We start from the raw sequence: 19,945 nt of genomic DNA on the forward strand, positions 1-19,945 counted from the left end.
TGAAAGCTTTTATGATAACTTTATCACACTAGAGTTCTGGTTAATCTCAGTAGTCTCAGGAAACTCCCTGAATTTTGAGTGTTTCTTTCTAACAGCCTTTAACAATAATGCTCCTGAATCTTGACTGTTACCACAAGATGACTAGAATGTAGCTACTGGATGATTAGTGGTAACTTGTTTTCTAAGAGATTTTCAAGAATCATAATTGTTTTATTTTAGGAAGAAAACTAAAATAAATTTATGAAGTGAAACGATTACTTTTTTACCTATACCTGTGGGGCCAAGAACCTGTAAAATTTACAGTAAATCAGCAAAATCTGTAGAATAAGTTCTTGGGAAGCTGTGAATCTTTTGAGGTTTTGAGACTTTGTGGTCTGAGTACATCCTCTTCCCCTTTAGGCACGTAGCTGTAAAAAATTTAATAGGATGTTGATTAGTTATTACTTCCCAGTATTGTTAATGGATGGAAGCAGGTGACTCCCTGCCCAAGATGTTTCTCACTCTCCCAAGATGCTGATCTCTGTCACTATCTGTCAAGAGAGCCTACAACAGTCTGTATTCTATTTCTCTGCTGCACATGAAAAGAAAAACTAAATGAGCAAGAAACCTTCTAGTGGTTGGCAACCCTGCCATTGGCAGGAGAGTTAAAACTAGATGATCTTTGAGGTCCTTTTCAACCCAGGCCATTCCATGATTCTGTGTTTCTATGAGCCATTATAAAGAAGAATTTCCTCCGTCACTGTGATCTTGTGAACTATTTTGGTCTGGTTAATGCCTTAAATAAGTACTGTTCTTTTACAGACAAGTATATTTTCTGATCTTTTACATATGGTCAGGATCAGAAGAATTGGTTCTTTCTATCTCCAAACTATGTACTTATCTGTCAGGTTCTTCTCAGGTTTAATAACTTCTGAGTTTATTGGACAATTTCAGCTATATGACATATACTGTCAATGGCTATGACAAAATTCATTGTTGGCAAGACAGCATGTCAGCAATATTACTAGACGCCCACAAATCCACACAGGAGCAAGCCTTAGAATATAGTTTTGCTTTTTGTGCAACTAATCAGTATATTTTTAAAAACTGTTAGGGATTAGAATGCATGGTCATCCTATAGCTCCAGCATAACAAGTAGGAATATTCTTACAGAATTCCATCGTCCCATTATGTGTTTCAGAAGCCATTTATTTTTTTCATGAAAGGCAAGCTCAAGAGGCACTCACAACTTCTCCTCTATACTTTTTTTTTTTCTGTTTCATATTGTCCACTCAATTTATGGAGAACATTTTAAGCGAAAGCACCTATTGTTCCTAAAGTACAGGGAAATACATAGTTATAACAATCATAAACTCCAGAGTCTGTATCATGAGATACTGGTTTTAAATAAGGCCAAATATTTATGTTGCTCTACAGACACTGTCTTTTTCTTTCTTTCTTTTTCTCTGTATGTGTGTGTGTGTGCATGAAATTACAACTTTTTGTTGCCTACACTTTTCAATGGCAGATGACTTCTGAAGTACTCAGACTACACATGGAATCACTTGTTCATTCAAGTTCCAAAACTTTGCCTCAACCATGAGACTTATTTAAGTACCATTGTTATAGCACATGCACATGTCTATCTGAATAGGTGGAAAAATGTTCTTTTTTTTTTTTCCTCTCTTTCTAAAGTATAACGTGATAAATGAATTAACAATGCTTCAGCAGTAATCTCCACCTATATCTGCCGTCACTAATTTCTCAGACTGTTTACATGAAATAATCAACATTACAGGACTATGTCCAATCCTTGGGAAATTGCTGTTTTCATAACAGCATCCTTGAGCTCAGTAAAAATCCCATTTCCCATTATACTTTCGATTTTCGTGTCTTAGTAGCAGATGTCTTGATAAAGGTACAGAACTGTACAGAGAAAGATCAATTGCTGTAGACAGTACAATACAAATTTGATTGTTCAAGAGAATATAGACTAAGGCTGAATAATTATGTAAATGATAAATCAGCTGGCCATGTAATTAAGTAAAAATTACAATGGCAATAAATGTAAAGTTAAATTCTTATTGATACATTAAAATTGTGATAAATGTTAATATATTTAATTGGCATTTAACAGGGAAGCTGAAGCAAGTTAATTAGATATCAATTTACATGCTTCATAAATGTCAGCATTTTTTACAATTAAACCCATGTTTAAAATATAGTTCAGCTTTGGATACTCCTGGTTTCGAGTGGTATGATTGGTAGCACTAGCTATATTAAGGTTATTGACACTTCTGCTTCTAGGATTTTCAGTTACCTGTATTGTGGTCAGGATGTAATTAATTACAATAAAATTACCTCTTCCTTTCCCACCATTCCTCCCCCACTCTGCCCTCTTACCACTTCCTCTTCCCATGCCCTAGTCTCTCTGTTCCCCCTTTCCCCTTACCATTTCTTTGTCTCTTAGGATTCAACATGTATCTCTTACAGCCTAAAGAGCAGAGAATTTAATTCTTCCTGAACAGTTTCATTTTGGAAACAGAGAGGGAAAAATAAATAAATAAATAAATAAATAAAAAACAAACAAACAAAATAATTGAGCTTTCCTTTCAAAATTAGATCTTGTTTTGTTTAGAAAACAATCTTTAAATCGTATGACTTAACTCTGGAAATAGAATTGACTGTATTGCCTTCAAGAGAATTCATCTTCGTTTTATCAAAACTCCTTCCTTAGTTTCTCCCCCCACAGTCCATTTCAGTTCATCCTGAACTTTTTATTTTGTTACTTGCCTAGTTTTATTGGCTGGGATGTATTGAAACTGATGTTCTAGATGTTCTTACTTGTAATGGATTACAGTCAATGATTGGGGTGTGTTGTTGTCAGCCACAGACCAAGCTAAGTGCGCAGGGCTGAAGCCCTCCTGAGGTTGTGTCTGTTGGAGACATCTTCTGAGCTATGAGGAGCCCAAGGAGGAACTCTGCCTTATGGAGATGGCAATTCCCAGATAGAAATGCTCTCTACAATGTACTGTGGGCCATGCCAATAGCCATACGATACACCAAGGCTATGGGAAGCACTTGCTGCACAACAACTAATTATGCTACTTTCTGATAACTTGAAATTCAGCTTTTCCCTGCAAACATGATAAGGAAAATAACTACATTTTTGCCTTCAGTTCCCTGGAGTTTAGAGTGCACTAATGGCTATTGGTTTCAGAATAAATAAACTGGATGGAAAAATCATTATGTGAGGTCCATTTTCTGAACATCAATTTGGTTTCTAAGCACTTCAGTAACTTCTCCTTAATTTTCAATTCGGAGCATTTCTGAAAATAGTAGAAATTTGGGGCATCATTGCCTTTTCTCTTCCTATAGTAATGGAATGTGGATGTGGTAGCTGAGCTTATTGAATTTGACATTAGAACTTGATTCATCTTTTGAGAACCATTTTTACATATTGAATTTTGGCCTTTGAGGAATAGCAAGTAATCAAAAATGCATTGAGAAAAAATGAAAAAAAAAAAAAGAAATTAACTGAGAAAGACACATGAATAACCCTCTTCATCTCCACAGCACCTTTTAAAAGAAAAGTATGTGCATAAGATAATAAACAGATTTTAAGGTATGGTGGCAGCAACTTCATTTACCAGAGCTGTGAACTGAGGAGAATAAGTCCTTTAGAAGTTTGTGATGATGACAGTTCTTTGTCTGTATATGAAGTGTGCATTTCCCCAGGATGCCAGTCTTTTGTGTGTTGTAGGTGCTTGTTCGTATGGGTGAAACAGCTCTATGGAGGTACAACACTTGGATGGGTAAATGTTGGTTCTATTTAAGCACACATACTCACGTTTTATATATACTATGTATACATATAAAAAATACACATTATGTACATAATGTCTTGGCCATGGGGTTAGGAATGCAGGGGTCCTCCATGTGAGAGAAAGTATCAGGGCCTGTTCCGTTCTGGGCACAGCTGTTTCCAGTCAGTTCCAGCAGCCCCACCACAAGCTACATAGCTGAGGCCATCAGAGAAGCTTGTGTTGTCTCTATGAAAACCCATTTAGAAGAGGTCAGATAATGTCTTCTTATAGACATGTATTCATATGTACAAGGAGTCCTATACAGAACTAGAAAGAGTTATTAAAGTATATCTGTACACCTAACAGAGCAATTCTGATTGTGTACCTCTGTTTCAAGCATTTTAGGGAATGAAATCCCACCTGAACGGACTCTCCAAAACCAGAGTGAGTTTAGGGGCATAGTAAGAGCAAATTTGTCTGCAATTAGGCTCTGTTTATCCCAGAACTGTATGTGCAGAATGTGTTACCAGTGGACAAGGGAAGCATTTCACTTACCTCCTGCACTATAACTGACACTCTTTTCCCTCCTGGTGCTGCAGTCTGTCCTGCTGGTTTCTGAGGGATGTCATTCTCATTAAATGAAGCACCTTCTTGCTAAATCAAAATCATCTGACAATGTAACTTTCCCAACTTTGTTTTGTTCTTTTATAACTAGTTGGCATTCTTCAAACAAATGAATAAGGAATATTTGTGAAGTAAACAAATTAGAAAATAATAGAAATGGAGGAAGAAAGCTAATTGAGAAAATAAAAATTAAGATAATGAAGAAACATGAAGAGAATATCAACAGTCTTGTGCAGAGCTAGAGTGAAAGTGTTATGTGAATCCTCAATAAATTTTGGTTACATAATTTAATGTGATACTTTGCAACTACCAAAGTCATACTGCTTGTCTGTATATTAAATATATATGTATTTGAGAGTGAGTCCTGGAGAGAAAATTCTGGATAAATTTGTCCCAGAGAAGTGCACACATTATTACAAAGAGATAATTACTAGTGAATGAGAATCTCAGATTGAATGACTATCCTGTACCATATGTCTTTGCCATTAGAAAAGCCAACAGAGCTCTTTCAAGAATCAGAACAGAAAGTACAGAAAAAATCTTGAAAAAATGTCATATATTTTCTACAAAACCTCAGATCTCTGAGGGACACTCCTTACTCTAGAAGGGAGTATCTAGTCTCCAGAGTGATCTCACTGTTATATGAGAGCTGTGTTTTTCCCATTTCTGCTTTGCTTTGAACAGAGCCATGTGCAAATGAAATTTTATGTCTATGACATATTCTTTAAAATGTCCTCACTATTTCCTTGTGCTAATACCCAATCTAATATCACAATATTGCAACATTCTCATGGGTTAGTCGCACACTTACTTTTTAGGAAATAATATTTTAATACAATAGTGTATTGCATACAAACAAGAAATTGCTCAACATTATTTAAGGATAAAGAATGCTGCTTAAATAAGCTATAGAAATCTGACAGTAACATAACAGGCAAGGTGATTTAGACATCTCAACACTAACTTCCTGGGATTTATTCTTACCTACTCCCAGGCAGACCTACAGCTACACTGCTGTAAATTTTTTTGGAACAAACTCAGTGGTATATGCTTTTGGGAAAGATAATTTAAGTGTCCATAGATAAGCATCTTATACAAATAAATATTTAGTAATAATACTCTTATTGGTATCACTTAAATGTTGATCTGTAGGTTCCAAATAACTGTTCTTGTTTGAAATCCATTGCAGAATTCTGTGAGACAAGAGAGGCTTGAATGTAAAAAACCTTCTTGTAATTAATAACTGGATTATTCCATTCCTCTTTTTCATGGAAGAGAAAATATATTTTTTAGTCCTCATGATACTAGTAGTATTCTGTTGTTGTTATTGTTAAAAAAGGACAAAGAAAACTTTTAAGTTTGTGAAACTGCTTAGGTCTTGCTGACTCACTTCACCTCTTTTGGCTTCTCCCTAGAGACATTTGGTGCCTCTGTGAGTCCTACAGGCACAAATGAATAGACTATTGAGTTATTAACCCATCTGAGTTGTTAATGATTTCCAAAGCCACATAAAAGTGCAGACATTAGGGATATCTTACAGATAAAAAGCTATTCATTCTGTGTGAAACTCTGAATACTGAATTTGATCAGTCACAGCATGTAAAAGTAAAGAAAGACAAGAAAATATAATAACAGATTTTAGGTCACCAGAGAACCAGATTTCATGGTATAGTTTATTAGATGAGCACAGTCTTCCAATGAGGATGAGGGCAATAGAATGCTGGACCTGAGGCTGGGTTGGAAGGTTAAAGGTTGATCACGTCCTTCAACCTTCAGTATTGTGATTGAATAGCTTTAAAAAGAGGAAGGTTAACACAGATATTGGAAGAAATTCTGTCTCTGTTTTCGTATGTATATATTTTCTTTACTTTGGCTGCCATGTCTGGGGCATACAATCTGGAGCGTTTGTTTTCACAGAATCATAGGGATTGGAACGGACCTCAAGATATATCATCAGGTCCAACCTGCCTGTGCTAAATCAGGTACCCTACAGTAAGTTGCACAGGTAGGCATCCAGCCAGATCTTGAGTATCTCCACAGAAGGAGACTCCACAGCCTCTCTGGGCAGCCTGTTCCAGTGGTCCATCACACTTACCATGAAGAAGTCCTGCATATTTGTGCGGAACTTCCCGTGTTCAGGTTTTCAGCCATTACTCCTTGTCCTGTCAGAACACTCCACTGAGAAGAGCCATTTTCTTCCCACCTCTTTTTAGATATTTATAAACATTTATCAGATCCCCTCTCAGTCTTCTTTCCTCTGGACTCAGCAGACCCAGATTACTCAGCCTTTCCTCATATGGGAGATGTTCCAGGCCCTTCATCTTCTTTGTGGCCTTCCGCTGGACTCCTTCTAGAAGTTGCCTGTATTTTCTGATTTGGAGAGCCCAGAAGTGGACACTAGTCTAAATGTGGCCTCACCAGGGCAGAGTAGAGGGGAGGATAATCTCCCTTGACCTGCTATTTACACTCTTTTTAATGCACCCCAGGATACGATTGGCCTTCTTGGTCACAAGGTCAAGCTGTTGGCTGATGGCCAAACTGTTTTCCACTGGGACCCCCAGGTCCTTCTCCAAGAGCTCCTCTCCAGTAGGTCATCCCCTAACCTGTACTGATGCATGTGGTTATTCCTCCACAGGTAGAAGACTCTACACTTGCTCTTGTTAAACCTTGTCAGATTCCTTCCTGCTCAACTCTTCAGTTTGTCCAGATCTTGTTGAGTGGCAGCAGAGCCTTTAGGTGAGTCAGACAATCCTCTTGGCTTCGTATCATCAACAAACTTGCTGAGAGTGGACTCTATCCCTTCATCCATGTCGCTAATAAAGTTTTTGAGCAAGACTGAACCCAGCCCTGACCCCAGGGGAACACTGCTAGCTACAGACCTCAATTCAGAGATATATTTAATGTAATTTTATCGATGGACGCTACTGAGGGACAATATGGGCATTTATGAACAATACTGGATGTGGTGAAAAATTGTTTGTTTGTTTGTTTGTTTGTAAAGATAGGGAAGGTCTTTAATTTCATTTTTTTTTCCTGCCCCCTCAAATATAACTGTGGTGGGTTTACCCTGGTGAGCAGCTAAGCACTACACATATACATTTTGATCTGTTTGTAAGAGCAAAAATGAGAAAACTTGTAGATCAAGACAAAAACAGTTTAATAACTTAAAGAAAGAGGAGTGATGTGAAGATAATCACATCAGCTCCCACAAGGAGACTGATGCCTGAGCGCTCTCTGAGCAATTGCTCGGAGTGGCAGTGTATTCTCCCCCCCACCTCAATTTTTATTGCTGAGCATGACATTACATGGCATGAAATATATTTTGGTTCAGTTTGGGTCAGCTGTCCAAGCAATGTCCTCTCCCAGCTTCTTTCTGATCCCTAGCCTATTCAGTGCAGCGGAGCAGAGTGGGGAAAAGAGAAACCCTTAATGCTGTATAAGTACTTTTCAGCAGTATTAAAAACACTGCTGTTACCAACATTCTTTTACTTCAAAATACAATTTCATTCTGGGTACTGTGAATACAATAAACTCTGTCCCAGCCAGACCCAGCACGCTATCCAAAGCCCCTTAGTATCATCAGTTACAGGCAACTCTCACAATCAAGGTGCTGAGATGCTGTAGAGCGGTCTAGGACGCTGAACATGTTGCATGGGGTTCATGCAAAGCTATATATGTATCATCAGATTTTCTTGGGAAAATCTTTTTAATAGATGTTAATAAATACTCTGCTAGGATCCAGACAGGATTTTCTTTATAGCCACACCTGTAATTTAGACAGATGAGGACAATCAACATAAACAACAAAAGAATCAGAAGGTAATTGGTGCAATGGACATTGAATACCTGGAAACAAGGTCTTTTGGCTTCAAACTGTTGAGCAGATTGTATTATATGCCTGAAGTACAATTGATATTTTCATGCTGAAACAATGTAGGTATATTATGTACTCTGGAACATATGATTTTTACTGGCCACAGTCATGTGACTAGCGGAAAAGGATTTCTGCTGCTATTACATATGTAATTCATAATAAATAGAAAGATTTTTTTTCTTTTTTTTAAAGAATAAAAAACACATTTTGTCAGTAGAGGAGTGAAAACAATTCATGGGAGGATAGGAAGAGAAGACGAGGGTGAAATCAAAGTTAGAATATATCCTGGGTGCTGCAGAGGTGCAGAAGCCATGAATGCAAAAGGTTTGCAAAGCAATATTTCGACCTTAAGTGATATTCTGAGCTACTGCCAACCACTAGGAGCTTTGGTTTCTCTAACATAATATTGCCAACATTTAAATGTTCCAATATGCTGAATCCGTCCATCACAAACCATAGGCATCATCTATCCCTCCAAACTTCAACTTCCTCAGACCATATTGGTTGAATATATATTTTGGTTCTTTCTAAGTGCATTCTGCTTTTTGTTTCCAAGGTTTTGTTTGTTGGTTGATTTGTTTGTTTTTGTTTTTCTGTTCATTTCCTCCAGAAAATTGAGGACTGGTTGTGAATTTCAGGGATAGAAGATAGATAGAAATCTATTCCACTAAAATATAAGTATCTAGAGCTACTGAACACTGAATAGCTTGAGATTTGCAGTCAAGTTGTGATAATTGGTTATACTATTTTAGACATTTTTATACTATTTTAGATGTTTTAGACCAATAATTAGAATATTGTCTGACACTGGAATCATTAAGAATCATTTATTTGTCTTGGAGACTATTAAAGATGCTCTGAATTGTCTAAGGCAAGTTTCTTAAAACTGGATTATCCAAGAATATCTAGCCCATAATTCAGTATGAGAAAATACTTGCAGCAACACTGTCTGTTCACTCTTACTTATACCAAAACAACACATTGAAGGGCAATATGATGAAGCAGAATAGGGAGATCCTCTGACTTACAAAAAATGTATAAACTTTTTCTTTTCAGGAGAAAGACAGATGTGCTCCTCTCTCTGATTCAGATTGAGGTCTTTGAAGAAAACTGCATCAACTCATCTGACCAGAAGGTGAGTTTTAACATGAGAACAGTGTCACCTTAAGCTTGTAGTGTCACAAAACACTTTGCATTATAGGAAAATGACTTAATTAATTTAAGATTTTAGAACACTTTTAACTTGTTCTTTACTTCCCTTCATTAATGAGCTATAGAGTCTTGATGGCTTACCACATAAACATTCAAAATATTCATGATTTGTGCATTCATAATTCAGAAGACATTTTGTAAATGCATGCATAAGAAAAATGAAGGAATTGAAAAAAAAGCCTCTGAACCTTCATTTAGACTGAAATTCAAATACCTTCCATAATAAGAAGCTTTTAGTTGCTTGATCCAATTGTTCTAAAAAACTGCAGGTTAATTCTAAAAATTCTAAGCATTCCTCAATCTCCACTGAGGATGCTGCTGCTAACTGTAAGGATTAATTACACTAGTTTTTTTCCTGCATAAAGAGATTAGAATGCTTCAATGATCAGTTTGGTTAATCTTGTAGTAAAAAGAGGGAACGATCATGTTCTAACGCATCCATCACCAAATACAGATGGATTGAATAAAAAATAAATATCAATAGCCATCTCTTTTTGTTTGCTTTCTACTTCTAAGGTAGGAACAAAAGAAAATTATGTATGTGGCAAGGTATTGTCTTGATTCAGGTTTTTGATTCCAGGAAAACTTGAAAACAGAAAATATGAAGCCCAGGCTAATTTTTCCTTTGAGTTTAAACAGACTTTAGTAAGTGATTTAAGGACCATGTAAGAAAAAAAAAAAAAATAAGAAGAAGATTAAAAAATATCTCAAGAGCAACATTCAAAATAGCATATCAGCATGAAAAGACTCCCAAAGTAGGTTGTCCAAAATGCTCAAACACCCCTGGTGAGACTGACTCAATTATCAGCTGTAATAACATCAGATGATAGACTTCGGTAAGTGAAGTGTTGCACAGTGGGAAAATTCTATTAGCAAACACCAATTTACACCTCTGAATTGCTGTGAATATTTGTTAACATCTCCTATATGCTTTGTAGCCATTAACTGATTAGTGAAATCTTAAAGTGAAGCAAATACGCAGTATACAGTGAGCAGGTGTTACAATTCCCTTTTTGCAGATGATGGTGAAACTGAGGAGAGACTTACTTATGTCTTTCCTGAGACCAGGCTGTTGAGTGACTGGAAATGTTCCTGAAGAGTGTATGCTATGGCAGGTAATATCCGGATCTCCCACAGCAGATGGTGAGGTACTTGTACATTGTCCTACTCCAAAATCATAGAATCGTTTGAGTTGGAAGGGACTTTTACAGGTCATCCAGTCCACTGAGTCTTGGGTTTCTAGTGCTACCAAAAGAAGCTGTCCTACTTTTTCTTTCCCTACTAGCTTCTAACTTCTCTCATGGAAAGCAGATAGGTTTTTTTTCAGTAACAAACTGTATTCGTTGAGTTATTGCTACATAGAAATAAATATGATTTTGATCAAATGGAATAAAATGCAAAAATGATCCCATAGTAGGTAGATGACATTGCATTTAAGGCTGGATGTGGCTCCAGGCAGCCTGGTCTGGTAGTTGTTGACCCTGCACATAGCAGGGGAGTTGGAACCAGATGATCAGTATGGTCCTTTTCAACCCAGGCCATTCTATGATTCTGTGATTTTACGATCCTATGATCTGCCTGAAATATCACAGCAATTGTGTTTTGTGAGAGAATTAAACTGAGAGAACATCTTAGTTTTTCCATGCGCATCTTCACAGAGGTAAGGTTTTTCTAATTACTCTTTTCTTTCTTCTTCCCTTCTTGAAAACACTGGAGAATGCTTGTTCTGTTGGGGAGCCTCTCTTGCAAAAATTTCCTGAAGTCTCTTGGTAACTCGTATGCCTAGATCCACACTAAGATGCTCATGGGTGCTAGACTGGCCCATTAGTTTGCATGAATTACCCTTAACTGGAAGAAATAATGAGATGGATTGGATGTGCCTTCACTGTTATTGCAGAAATTACAAACTGTCTTTTCCTAAGTGCTTTGTGTATAGCAAAAAATTAATAAGCTGAGGTTAATACAGATTTCTGCATAAAAAATTGTTCTGCATCGCAGGGCTTACTCTCATACTTATTCCCATGAACCCAAAGATAGACCATCAAATCTAAACCTTGTGAATAAATAAATGAACAATCTTTTCCAAAGACAGCTACCCTAGAATTAGATCCAATATCACTTATGTATCCACAGTGTTGTTTCTCTTACAGTTACTTCTATCACACTGTTCCCACTCTCTCTACTGGGTGTCTATTTGAGATCTTTATCTCAGATTCCATACTTTGAAAAAGAGTCTGATGATTGCAACAGTAACTGTTGGATCCAAAATCATCATCATCATCATTATCAATAACTTCCTATTAAAAACCATTTAAGAAACTTCAGTGTCTGCTAAACATCATGATTTCCATCTCATCAATTAAAGCTTCATCAACTAACACTGTATGAAGTGTAACATTTCATCGTAAACTGGTGAAATTACAGAGAAGGAAGTTGCTGATGCTGAACCTCAAAACTTAGAAACTAGATTACAGGTTCTTCTGATCCCTTGGACTTGCTTTCTCTCTTCAGGCAAGACTCTGTAATGCTCTGTGTTTCAGTTTCTCCAAAAGAATAAAGAAAAGATATATCAGAAATTGGAAGGGCCTTGTTCAACAATTTGTTAATATTTTATCAAATGTACTTTTAAAGGCAGAATGGGAGTTATCATGCTATCCAATATTTTTAAAAAGCTATGGGAAGTGTAATTGCTCTATATACCTCCATCTTGTAGAGCAGTAAGATGTCATACTTCTGAATACAGGTGGCAGGTGGACGAAAAAGGGAGGATTTCTTATTTGAATAAAGGTGTATCCTGTTTGAGAGATGGTTCAGTTGCTCTAAGCTCAGAAGTAAAAGTACTCTAAAATGGATTTATTCAAGATCTTCCTACTAACAAACAAAAGCCAAATGAAATACATCTGTACGTGGAGGACAAGAATCTACACATTGTTAGGGAAACAGTAAGACTAGTTAGAAACATCTTAATAACCAATTTGAGGGATGCTATGGTCATAGCAGAAAGCTTGATTGCACATTTAGATTGAATTCAGTTTTCTCAGACATTTTAAATTAATACAGTGTGCTATAATTTAGATTAAGTTTTGCTCTGTATAATTATATTTTTATCTTCTTACTTATCTTTACTCTTCTTTTCTTTATTTTATGCTTACTGGAAATTCAGTTTGAAATTTCAATTATTACTGCAGAATGGATAAAAACAGCCAATAGTCACACTGAGAGTTTTCCTATTCTAGACTCCACATGTTTCTAGATGTAGAGGAAGCTTTTATCTCTATTGCTATGGGTGAATGTACGGTTTCCATATCATAAATGTTGTGTCCAACCAGCAGCCTGTACAGGCAGAGTAACCCTGTTATGTCTGTATCCAGCTCTGTATATGTGTCTCTTACTTTTAATAAACCAGTTGCTTTAAGGTTCAGTAGAGGAATGTATGACAACAGGGAGTAATTGTGATGAGAATTTGTAGAATCCAGTGTCATAATACTAAACAAATATGACTTGTTCTGTCTTTGTTGAGGAGTGGAAGGGAATTTTGCAGCTGACTAGAGCTCTGGGAAACCTTTGATACCAGAGTAATGGATGACCTCTTACTACACATGCAAGGTTGCAGTTCTCTCCCTAGGACTTGTTTGAAGACAGTACTTAGTTTAGAAATGGCTATGATCAGCCCTGAGAATGAATTACAATTACATACAGACTCTGTGGGTGGCTACTACTTGTTATTCTGACAAAGAAGGCTATTTTTTCTTTTATAAGTTGCAGAACATTTCTATATTGCAAGGGTTTTTATATCTGCACCTGTGCTTTGAACTCATACAAGCATATTTAGCTGGGATGAATGAAATGGTTACTGTATTTGCTTTCTGCCTCATACCTCGACTGCAGCTCACTAACCTTGTAGAAGAGAGAAAATGACGGGGTTTATTTCTGCTTCTAAATTGATGTTGGTCTGGGTGATTGCAGGTAATGCCAATATTCTGGATCCTCGCATTTTAATTAAACTGCTTCGACAGGGCTAGTAAATATTAGTAAAAATACTGGGAGAAATAGCAGAAGGCAAGAACCCTCCTAGCCATGCCAGTGTGGTCTGCCTGCTGTTAGTTAGTTCCCATGACAGAAAAGGTAAAAAAAAAAAAAAAAAAAAAAAAAAAAAAAAGTAGAAGGTAATAAATTAAGGCTTATTCTGGACACTGAGTTAAGATGCCTTAAAATGACTTCCTTGTGTCATTGCATGTAAAAACACTTAAGAATATACTGAAGCCAAGAGGATAGGTATTTAAAAATGTCCCAGCCTTCTGAAGCAACTCAGGCAAGCTGCCATTCTCAAAGGAAAAAGCACTCTCAAACCATTTTCTTTAGTTTTAGCACTAGTTTTAGCACTAGTTTATGTCACTATAATCCTCACTCAGTCACTTTTTCCTGCCTCCATATCATTCTGTTTGTTATACCTGAAATCTTCATTGGTTAGACCACAGAACTGATTTGGATCTAAAAACTTTCCTGTCACTAAAAGAAATACCACTGTAAATCTGTCCCCAGTTACAGTGTTACGTAGTGAGATTAAGAGACCACTTGATCTCTTCTCCAAAAGCTCTTTTGAAGTTCAGCCTTCCCTTTTACAGGACCCAAAGGTGACAAAATACAGAAAAGTGCAAGCTTATGTTGGAATTTGTCAAAGAACGAATAGTTTACAGACAGAGCAAAGAAACTATAAAGTTCTTTAAAAAAAATAAAAAGAGTAGGTCTGTGTTTGTGCCTGTGTGTGTGACATTTTTCTGGAAATGAATTTTTCTGGAAATGAAAGGAGCTATTGATGTCTGATAAAATGCTTTTCACAGAACATGCAGTTGTTAAGTGCTCATACAGCCCTATGAAGAATACATCTATGTATCTAAATAGATAGAATTAAATGTAGGGATGTTCACCCTTCACTGAAATGCTCTTATCTCAGGACTCACTATGAAAACATGAGGCCTGACATCTTAAACTTGCCAGTACATGTAGCTTGCTGTTAAATAGTAATAACAACAGTAATGAAAATATAATTAATAATAATAGAATATTCTTTACAATTGCTAATGAAAGAAATTGCTAATCTCTTGTTAGTAGCAGGAGAGTTCTTTGTCTCTGCTGCCAGAAACATATTACAACTTGTAATTAATTAAGAAGCATGCTGAGTGGGCTGGCAATGCACATTATAAGTAATGTAATAATAAGAAATAAAGGCTTTGTCAGTGGAAAGGTGACAGAAGACACTGAGATACTGCTAGAAATAAATACCAGATGATGATTACAGCTAGAGAAGAACGGCAGGTTTTCTAACCACAGTAGAGCAGTGTGAGTAAAGGATTTTACTTGATTTCATCAAATTTAACTTAAAAAATCAAATGTATCTTCTTTTCTCCCAGAGGCAATAGTATGATGGAGGAAATTTTGACTCATGGTTAGAACAGAGGACTTGGAATTTGCTATTTTGAGCTCTGCCTCTAAATCATTTCCTGACCTTGGCAAAGTCAATCACAGTAGCTCTGCATCATTTTCCATCTGTAATATGTGAACAATCACAACTGGATCTTAAGAATATGGTGATATATCAGGAGTGAAAGATTTATAATGTATCATTCACAAAAAGAAAACGTCTTGATGATGGTGATGTACATTTACCTGGAAACATGTCTGGGTAGAAATTCAGAAGTAGTGCTTATTCTAATTGTTTTTTAGAGATGTTTGTGTTTGTTTTTACCCTCTTCCTGTAAGACAAAGGGAGTGACCAAGCTTACTTCTACAGTAATGGACCGTTATTTCTGCTAGCATGGAAATATGGTTCACCCTGCTCTGACTGCAAGGCTGGTATTCTCATTCTCACCCAAGGTAACTACTTCCAAACTTGGAGACAAAGTTAATGGTTGTTAGGAAGAGATGTGAAGTGTGCTGGTAAACTTAGTTCAGTGCTTCAAGAGCAAGAAGAATCAAGAAACAGATTCATCACTACATTTTACTTGCTTCTTCTCCAGCTTCCACCTGTGCTTTCAGTATTGGGCTAGCTAAAAAACAGGGAGACAGGTTTCTTCTTAGTTGGTATAATAATTTTAGAAATCCATAGAACCTGGTTTACACTACCACAGCTTTTGGTGTATTCTGCTCTGTAAGTTTCACTTCTGCAAGTCTGGCCTATTCTGTGATTAAGAACAAACCTTTTCTCATCATATATGGTAAAATATTGTCTCACTTCTGTCTTTTCAAGACATCTTAAGTTTTAAATGTAAAGTCACTTTTGGAAATCCCTGTGTTCCTGTGTCTTTAGATAACTTCCAAAGTCACTGCACGTACTTCTCTCCCAAACAAGGGCAGACTCTCATTGGCAGCATAAGACATTAGCGTCACAGTCCCACCTGTGAGAGTTTTCACCTGTTTTCATCAAGCATTAGAGGAAGTAATGCTTCTTGCTGCTGATGAGCAATGCTAGTTCCAAATGTTGGTGCTATGTAGAATTTTGAGGATGGGTGCTGAAGGTTACCTGTTTAATTTTGAGAGTTGGAGGTGCCAAGGAAGTTTATATCTGCTTCTGGTTTGGGTATGTATTAATACTAATATTTGGACTACTGCCTAAACTTTTTTTTTTTTTTTTTTTTTTTTTTTTTTTACTTCTTTGTAGAAGTGGCTTTTCTTTCTCTTTGCATACCAGTGGAAAATTCTAAATTCTTTTTGAGTAAAGCTGTATTTACATGGGCACAAAACCTGTTTTTGTAAAGATGAAAAAAATATCATTTGTTACCATATAGAGGTGCATTTTTTTCTCCTCAGATACCGGAAGATTCTTCAAGTGAATGGAATTGATAATGGTATTGAAATACATGTTTGTTTTAACAGGAAGGTCAAAATATACATGTACTGGAACAATGCAGCTATTAAACATTAATTTCACTTGGAATTAATCGATGAGGAAATAAGCAAGACTCTTTTCTTTTTTGCCAGAAAGAAACTGCTGCCTTTATCTATAGCTTAGTCAATAGGCTAAATTTATGAATAATTGGAGAATAAGTTGGGAGTTAACCTCTTGATCTCAGCTTGAATGCAATAAATGTATTAAAAAAACCACAGGCCTAATAATATTATCAATATCACTCCTCGTAGGTGATGAGTTTGGTTTGGTCGCATTACTTTTATAAAGGAGAAATGGCAGTGCAAAAAATGTAGAGTTCTTCGAACAATCTAGTATGCTGTCTCTGAAGCTTTTGAATAAGTGGTTTTCCTGATAATTGTGACTGTTGTCGAAATACCATTTCAGTTCAAATGATGGAATTGTCTCTGATTTTCCCCAACATTTCATTAACTTTCCATTTTAATTATGCCTCTGGGCATGGATGTGGGCATAATTTGAAGCACAGAAGGTTCAGTTTAAACATTGGGAAACACTTTGCAAGTGCCTGAGTATTTGTAGGCTACCTACAGAGGCTGTGGATTCTCCCTCCTTGGAGATACTCAAAGGACATCTGGACATGGGCCTGGGTACCTGACTCTAGGTGTTAGTGCTTGAGAAAGACGGTTGGACAAAATGACCCTGAGTGTTCCTATTCAACCACAGCTGTTCTGTGAAGAAAGAGAACAGAACCTCGCTCAGGTCCTTTGGTTCACTCATGTGTGTTTGTGTGATAGAGAAACATGCCTGCAGGGGAGATGCTGTGGCATTTGACTCTGAAGAGTCTATTAGCTAAGTGCAGTTCCTGCTCACAGTATCTATTTGATGTAGGATTTTCCTGCCAAGCGGATTTACCTGGAGGAATGTAATGAAGTTCTGATGACCACTCTCTGTGAAATTGACATTGGAAAGATTAACAGTATAATTCTTACGCATCATTATGAACAGGCACATGGTATTAGGCAAATGAAAGTGAAGCCTCTGGTGTTTAAGGTTCCAGGAAGTACAGATGTACAGAGAATATTTCTTGCACTGGGGCAGCTTAAATGTCTCAATTATGCTTGTGTTTCTATTACAGCATCTCTTTGCCAAATGCGGTTCCCAGACATTTACCTACACTTATGAGGACATCTTTATCTTGGCAGCTTGAAAACATTTAAAAAGTCCATTTTGGCATTCTGAGTAGAGTAGATTTTCTAATGGAATGCACTATTCATTCCATGAGGAAAAAAAAATTGTGAGAGGTTTGATGTCACTTTTTGTATTTAGCATTAATCATGAAGGAAAGAACTTTGTATTTTACATTATTCTAAATCCTTTGCAAGCACTTAACATGACTTGGGAACGTTTTTTTTTTTTTTTTTATTGTTTCACAAAATTTCCCAGTGAATAGGGAGGCCACAGTTAATCACGTAAGTAAATAATGTGCTTTTCCTCCCTTCTTTTCACCATGCATTTACTTCTCAATTGCTTTTCCTTTTCACAACTTCTTGAGTTTGCCAAAACAACTATTAATTTTGACTTCTCTTTTTTTTTTTTTTTTTTTTTTTTTCCTGTGTGCTGAATCTTCATTCATTTGCCCGGGTTCATATTTAAACTGAAAGTGAAATAGACTGAATCTGCTGGTTAAAACTTTGTACTTACTTAATTTGACTTTAATTAAGCACCAAGTGTGACCCCATATTGGCCCATGTCTCAGCTCAGACCAGATACAGGCTGAAGTGGAGCCCGGGGATAGGTTTATAATGGTGTTAGGAGCAGAGGGAATGGCTGGGGCATCAAAATATACTTGTGTGTCTAGGGCCCTCACATATACTGTGCAACTGCCCTACCACAGGAGGTGACCATAAGTACATGAGCTGGAGGAAGTACAAAATACATGCTATGCACATAGGTACATACCTGAATTTTGTTGCAGGTTGCTCTACTCTTGAATCAAAACTAACACCTCCAAGGCCAATGACAATGTAGATTATGAAACTACTGTTACATTCAATGAGAACAGAAAGAAAACTTCACACATATATATTTCTTTGATTTTGCTTAAGAGTTTTTTATATGCAGCTTTTCAGCTAGAACCCCTTTCTGACAGTATTAGCCATTGAAGGATTAGGTGTCATTTTAACTTAGTTTTTAAGATTACCTTTAGTCTTTATGAGCAATATGTTTCAGGATAGGACAAATTTTATTCTTGGCTACAGACATCTGGCTACAGACATCACCTAGAGAACTGTCCTGTGCAAAACTTTTAGATGAGAGAATGTTTGGATCTCAGTTATTATTTTCCTTTCAGCATTTCATTTGGATGCATTTTTGTTTCACCTTTCTGGCTTTAAGTAAGTCAGTAGTTGAAGTTCACTGTTAGCAGCTTCTTGTCCCATGGTTGAGAAAGTGGTATTAATCAGTGACCTGATTCTGCACTGTGAATCCAATAGAAACTGCTCTGTGTGCAACCTTCATAAAAAGAGAATTTCCTTGTTATATCATTACTATATAACACTAACTTAAGTATGACCTACTACTCTTCATAAGCACTTAGCTTAAAATTAATAGTATATTTTAAATAAGTACTGGTTCCTATTGAAAGTGTGATTGATTAGTCTCCCATACAAAGATGGACTGAGAGCACTCCTGAGGAGAATGATTTTGGCTCGTGAAAAACTCAACTGGTGAAGTGTGGCCAGCAGTCCAAATGACATCAGCCCCTGTGACCCCACGCAGATTAAGTCTGAAAATATGCCCATTGTAGACTCTCCAAAAGATAGGGTTTCTACGAAGATATTCGATAACGGCTTCTTCATAATGATATTAAGCATTATACTGCTGGACCACAAGGTGGATGAAGTGAGTGGTAGGTTGCCAGAACTAAGATTAAAATATGGCAACCGAAGGTAGTCATTCTAGGCAATAATTCAATTTATAGAATAAGACCTGCTGACCTGTACTGCCAGATTTACCAGTAAACCTCTATTCATCCTGTAATAAATTAACGCATGGATATTAATATTAAAAATCAAAATTTATTCAATGAATTTTGATTTTACATGTATCCATCCAAAGTTCAAGTTGAGACTGACTTGTATTGTGTTTTGCAACTGGTGTTAATTTCTCAATTAAGATACTTATTTCAGTTTCTAAGGGTAGTTTCACCAGAGTGAGCATAACTGAAGGCTTATTCTCTGTCTTATAAATAAATAAGTTTTACTAATATTTTATTCAAAAAGTGCTCGATAACTTAAATGATTCATATACATATATATATGCATTGTATATGTATTATATGAACATACATATGTAAAATATATATATTTGACAAGAAAGTCCTGTAAGCTGCCTCTATTTCCCTGTTCTGAATGGTATTTCTACAATATTAATAATTTAACATGTTTCATTAGATAAAAAGATTTCAATTTAGTGAATTTTGAATGTCTGTGTTAATGAGGGATAATGAAAAACTGAATGAGAAAAGGTAAATAAGAGTACTCAGATTCTGCCCCCTGAGTAATAAAAAAAAAAAGCCCCTACTAT

At 36.4% G+C, this 19,945-nt stretch overlaps 1 long non-coding RNA gene across 1 annotated transcript in view; it reads left to right on the plus strand.

Annotated features, from left to right (window-relative positions):
* Nucleotides 1-19,945, plus strand: part of LOC107053527 — a 210,855-nt gene that overhangs the window by 114,629 nt on the left and 76,281 nt on the right. The window contains exons 2-4 of the long non-coding RNA XR_001466852.4: nt 7,045-7,145; nt 9,340-9,418; nt 10,515-10,610. This is a non-coding gene — a long non-coding RNA (uncharacterized LOC107053527). The remainder of the gene's footprint in view (nt 1-7,044; nt 7,146-9,339; nt 9,419-10,514; nt 10,611-19,945) is intronic.

The sequence above is a fragment of the Gallus gallus genome, chromosome 5 (genome assembly GCF_016699485.2).
Source record: "Gallus gallus isolate bGalGal1 chromosome 5, bGalGal1.mat.broiler.GRCg7b, whole genome shotgun sequence".
In the NCBI taxonomy this organism is placed as follows: Eukaryota; Metazoa; Chordata; class Aves; order Galliformes; family Phasianidae; genus Gallus; species Gallus gallus.